Source organism: Ursus maritimus, assembly GCF_017311325.1.
Source record: "Ursus maritimus isolate PB19 chromosome X unlocalized genomic scaffold, ASM1731132v1 scaffold_X1, whole genome shotgun sequence".
In the NCBI taxonomy this organism is placed as follows: domain Eukaryota; kingdom Metazoa; phylum Chordata; class Mammalia; order Carnivora; family Ursidae; genus Ursus; species Ursus maritimus.
The window spans coordinates 58817230-58823264 of NW_024423319.1; the positions used below are offsets into that span (position 1 = coordinate 58817230).

The 6035-nt window shown below is 40.3% G+C and overlaps 1 pseudogene; it reads left to right on the top strand.

Annotated features, from left to right (window-relative positions):
- Window positions 1-4721: 4721 nt before the first annotated feature.
- Window positions 4722-5471, top strand: LOC121100430 (annotated as a pseudogene).
- Window positions 5472-6035: the final 564 nt, after the last annotated feature.

A 6035-nucleotide genomic window follows, 5' to 3' on the forward strand; every position in this document is an offset into this window, starting at 1 on the left:
TCAAAATGTTTCCTGGCATTGTGAATGTTGATCAGAGTAGTTACAGAAGGGATTGACATTATATATATAAAATATATCACATCTTCTTTATCCATTCATCAGTTGATGGACACATGGGGCTGTTTTCATAGTCTGGCTGTTGTAGATAATGTTGCTGTAAATATTGGGGTGTATGTATCCCTTTGAATTAGTATTTTGTATTTTGGGGGTAAATACATAGTAATGGAAATCCTGGATCATCAGGTATGCACATTTTTAACTTTTTGAGGAACCTCCATACTGTTTTCCAGAGTGGTTGCGCCAGTTTGCATTCCTACCAACAGCACAAGAGTGTTCCCTTCTCTCTGCATCCTCACCAACATCTGTTGTTTCCTGTATTGTTGATTTCACCCACTCTGAGAGGTGTGAGGTGATAGCTCATTGAGTTTTGATGTGCACTTCCCAGATGATGAGTGATCATGAACATCTTTACATGTGCCTATTAGTCATCTGTATGTCCTCTTTGGAAAAATCTTCTGCCTATTTTTAATTGGAATATTCATTTTATGGGTGTTGAGTTTTATAAGTTCTTGATAGATTTTGGATACTAACCCTTTATCAGGTATGTCATTTGCAACTATCTTCTCCCATTCTCTAAGCTGCCTTTTAGTTTTGTTGATTGTTTCCCTCACTGTGCAGAAGCTTTTTATTTTGAAGTCCAAATAATTTGTTTTTTTGCTATTCTTTCCTTAGCCTCAGGAGACAAATCTAGTAAGAAATTTCTAAGGCTGATGTCAAAGAGGTTACTACCTGTGTGCTTGAGGATTTTAATGGGTTGATTTCTCATTTTAGGTCTTTAATACATTTTGAATTTATTTTGGTGTATAGTGTAAGAAAATGGCCCAGTTTCATTCTTTTGCATTTTGCTGTCCAGTTTCCCAACCACAGTTGTTGAGGAGAATGTCTTTTCCCAATTGGATATTCTTTCTGCTTTATCAAAGATTAATTGAACATATATTTGTAGATTAATTTCTTTTTTTAAAATTCTGATCCATTGATCTACATGTCTATTTTGTGTCATTACCATACTGTTTTGATCACCTCAGCTTTGTAATATAACTTGAAGTCCAGAATTTTGATGCCTTCTGCTTTGTTTTTCTTATTCAAGGTTGCTTTGGTTATCCGGGGTCTGCTGTGGTTCTATACAAATTTTGGGATTGTTTTTTCTACCTCTGTGAAAAATTGGTATTTTGATAGGGATTGCTTTAAATGGGTAGATTGTTTTGGGTAGTATAAACATTTTAACAATATTGGTTCTTCCTATCCATGAATATGGAGTGTCTTTCCATTTCTTTATGTCCTCTTCAATTTCTATCATTAGCATTTTTGCTGCATCCCAAAGATTTTGGACTGTTGTGTTTTTATTTTCATTTATTTCCATATATGTTTTTAATTTCTTCTTTGATTTCCTGGTTGACCCATTTACTGCTTAGTAGCATGTGTTTTAACATACATGTATTTGTGATCTTTCCAATTTTATTCCTATGGATGACTTCTACTTTCATAGCATTCTTGTCAGAAAAGATACATGGTATGATCTCAGATTTTGTATTTGTTGAGGCCTGCTTTGTGAACTAATATGTGGTCTGTTATAGAGAATGCTCCATCTGCACTTGAAAAGAATATATATTCTGTTTTAGGATGGAATGTTCTGAATATATCTGATAAGTCCATTTGGTCCAGTGTGTCATTCAAAGCCATTGTTTCCATGTTGATTTTCTGTTTAGATGATCTATCCATCAATGCAAGTGGAGTGTTAAAGTCTCTTACTATTATTGTATTATTATCAGCAAGTTCCTTTATGTTTGTTATTGTTTCACATATTTAGATGCTCCCATGTTGAGGGCATAAATACTAATAATTGTTAGATCATCCTTTAGTTCCCTTTTATTATGATATAGTGCCCTTCTTCATCTCTTGTTACTGTCTTTGGTTTAAAGTCTAGCTTGGTTTAAATTCTACTCCAGCTTTCTTTTGATATCCATTTGCATGATAGATATTTCTCCATCCTCTCATTTTGAATCCACAGGTGTCTTTAGGTCTAAAATGATTCTCTTTAGGCAACATAGAGATGACTCTTGTTTTCTGATCCATTCTGACATCCTTTGTCTTTTGATTGGAGCATTTAATCAATTTATCTCCAGAGTAATTATTGATAGATTTGTATTTAGTGCTGCTTATTACTTGTTCTGTTGTTGTTTCTGGAGATTTTCTCTGTTCCTTTCTTGTCTTTGTTACTTTTGGTATTTCCTTTCTACTCAAATAGTCCCCTTTTATATTGTTTGCAGTGCTGTCTTAGTGGTCATGAACTCCAGGCACCCCTGGCTTGCCAAGTTTCTGCTGAGAAATCTCCACCTAACTTTATGGGTCTTCCCTAGTATGTTAGAGACTTCTTTTTTCTTGCTGTTTTTAAGTGTGTTTTTTTTAATCACTATATCTTCAAATTTAATTACAATGTGTTTTGGTGGTGGCCTACCTTTTTTTTTTTTTGAATGGCAAATTTCTCTGTGCCTTCTGTATCTAGATGGATATAGATTCCATTCTTTTCTCAAGCCCAGTGAGTATCCTTATGATTGTTGCTTTAAATTCTCCATCAGACATGTTACTTATATCTTTTCACTTACATCTCTGGTTGTGGTCATCTTTTTGTGTTTTATTTGGGAGCAATTCCTCTGTCTTGGAATTTTCTCCTAGATCTGTTCCTTCTTCTCTGTATTAGATAAGCCGGTTATGTCCTGCTCCAGAAAGTAATGACTTTATGAAAAAAACAGTTCATGTAGTGTCCAGGGCCTGGTGCTTCATGGAGTGTCTCAGGTGTATAATGTGTACATTTTGCTGTTGTGTTTTTCTGCTCTATCCTTCAGGATAGTCTTCTGCAGAGCCCTTCCTTGCCTTCAGTGGGCAGTGTTTGGGCCTTGGCCAGAATGTGGTGAGTTTTAACTAGGTGTGCTGTGGTCTGTTTGTAAAATTGGACCTGATAATATTTCCACTAGAATTGAAGCCCTGCCAAACTCTGTGGTTGGGAGTTGTATGGGCAGGGGTTTGTTCTGCTCTTCTGGGGGAGGAGCTCACTGGGCTGGGACTGAGGCAAGCTTGACTGAGAAGGGAAGTCCTATCAGAGCAGAGGGGTGTGGGACTTGGTATAAGTAAGTTAGGCAGCCAGTGTCTTTACTAATTTGCTTTCTGCAGGTGGCTTTTTGTTTATACTGAGGGGAAATGGAGGGAAATTTTGCTGGTCAGTTCCTTTGCCCCCAGAGAGGGGTCTCCATGAGTGCTGCTTCTCAAGGATATGCTCCAACAAGAGGGGATAAGCCTCCCCACCCCCAGTGTGCCTCAGGCAGTCTTCAAATAACTGTTTTCATGCAGTCTTCCCTTAGGTTCTTTGCCTACCTTCTTTCCAGGAGCAAGGCAGTGCTCTCAGGGCTCTATCCCAGCCAAGCCCACTGCCCTTTAAAACTCCAGGCTTTAAGCTCTGATGCTTGCATAAATCATTAAATCAGCTCCACTTGTTTTCCAAGCCAATGGCTTAGGGAAATATTCTCCTTGTGCATTCCCCTATATGCTCTCCTCTCTCACAACCTTCTCTGTGACCAAGGCTCTCTCCCCTCTGCAACACTTGCAGTTTGTTTCTCCCCTAAAACATGTCTGTGAATTTCTTAATTTCTTTGATGTGACTTCTTCTTTCCCTTTAGTTGTGGAGTTTGTTTTGTCAGTTTATTTATTCTTTTTTAATATATTTTCTACCTCTTTGTCGTAGTTCTCACTGAGCTCATCCACTCCTCTCTCAAGTCTGGTGACTATCTTTACTACCATTACTTTCAACTATTTATCAAATACATTGCTTATCTCCATTTTATTTAGTTATGTTTCTGATGTTTTCTCTTGGTCATTTGTTTGGAACATATTCCTCATGTCCTCGTTTTGGTTGAGTTTCTGTATTTGTTTCTATGAATTAGGTCAAAGAGCTATTTCTCCTAGCTTTGAAGGGATGGTCTTATGGTGTAATGGCCCCTCTGTAGCCCCCTGTGTAGCCTGAATGTGCCTGGTGGCTTTGGCTGGCTGTATCTTTAGTGGGTGTTAGGTAGGTGTACCACAGCAGTCTTCACCAGGGATCCCCTGGTGGAATAGCTGACGTTAAAACAGGCACAGACCAGGGGGTCCCAGGTTCCTTCACACAAGGGTCACTCTTGTGAAATGACTGAAACCAAAGCATCCTTCAGCCATAGTGGTTCTGGGACCCCCTTTGCAGGTGTCATTTTGGTGGGACAGCCTGAATTGAAGCAGGAATGGTCTAATTGTACCCAGGGCACTTTGTACAGAGGACACTATTGTGGGATGGCTGGAGCAGAAGTGGGCATAAGCCAGGGGCTCCCTATGCACTCTGTTTAGGGGCATCACTGGTGGGAGGGCAGGAGTTGAAGCAGTCATAAGGCAGGTGGTCCCAATGTGCTCTGTACAGGAAGCACCCTACTGGGATGCCTGCATGTGAAGATGGTGTGAGCCAGGAATCTCAGGGATCTATACAGGGGATGCCTTGGCATCATAGCTGGAGCTGCAGTAGGTGTGAGTTAGGATGTCCTGTGGTGTTCCACACATTGGGTGCCCTTGTGGATCATCTAGAGCTAAAGTGTTTGCAACTCTTTTTCTTATTGGCTGCTTGAAGCTCAGCCACCATCATAAACAACACAGTAACTATCCGGACCAGCAAGTTCATGACCAACCCACTACTTCAGTGGAAAAAAATGATCATTGATGTTCTTCACCCGAAAAGACAACAGTACCTAAGACAGAAATTTGGGGAAAACTAGCCAAAATGTACAAGACCAGACCACATGTCATCTTTGTACTTGGATTCAAAACCCATTTTGGTGGTGGCAAGACAACTGTCTTTGGCATGATCTATAATTCCTTAGATTATGCAAAGAAAACTGAATCCAAACATAGACTTGCAAGACATGGCCCCTATGAGAAGAAAAATACCTCAAGAAAATAGTGAAAGGAATTCAAAGACAGAATGAAGAAATTCAGGGGGACTGCAAAAGCCAATGTTGGTGCTGGCAAAAAGTGAGCAGGAGATTGGACAACAGAAGGAGTAAAAATTCTGCAGTGACTGTATGTTGTGATTTATATAGATTTTTCAAGGGAGACTTAATAAACGAAGAACTTTTATGTAAAAAAAAAAAGTAAAAAAGAAAAAGTACGTTCAAGTCTAGGGTGTCCTGAGGTTTTTGTGTTGTGTCACCTTGATGAGATGGATGGAGATATAGTGGGTTTGTCTGGCCGTGTCCTGGTATGCACCACAATACGACAGCCTTGGTTGGATGGACAAAGCTCACAGAGGTGCAGGTGGGGGGGGGTCACCTTGAGTGGATTGTTGGGGATGACATGAGCTGTGGGTCTAAGATTCACTGTGGCAGCTACATGGCTCAGACACCCATTCCCTGCTCCTCTATGTGCTATCAAGGTAGAAAGGAATATAAATAATGGTGTTTTCCAGCCTCTCTGATCTGGAGAACATTCCAGCAGCTCCTCTGATATTTGGAGGATGCTCTAGGACTAGTTCCTTCATATTTTAGTTGTTCCTTTAAACCACTGCTCTTTCTTATGTGTCCCAGTTTTGTTAGGCCTGGTATGGCTTAGGGGCTCTGGGTTCAGTGAAGAAGCAGACTGGCTAGGGTATCTATATCTTGCTCCAGCCTGCACTATCATGGTGGAGGGGAAACATGAACAATAGTTTTGCCACCCCTCCAATCCCAGTGAGCATTCCCACAGGACCCCTGCCATTTTGTAGAGGGTTTATTTCCTTTAAATAGTAGTTGCCCTTTTGAACCATGGCTTTTTCTCTATGCTCCGGTGTCAAGGAATTTGCTCCCAGTCCCTCAATACTATCCCTTCCCATGCTGCAAGCTGCAATTTGCAGCCCTGGGTTAGGGTTCCCATGGTAACCATGTCTCTTTCTCTCCTGCCATTCTCTATGTGGCCCCTCTATCTTTTGT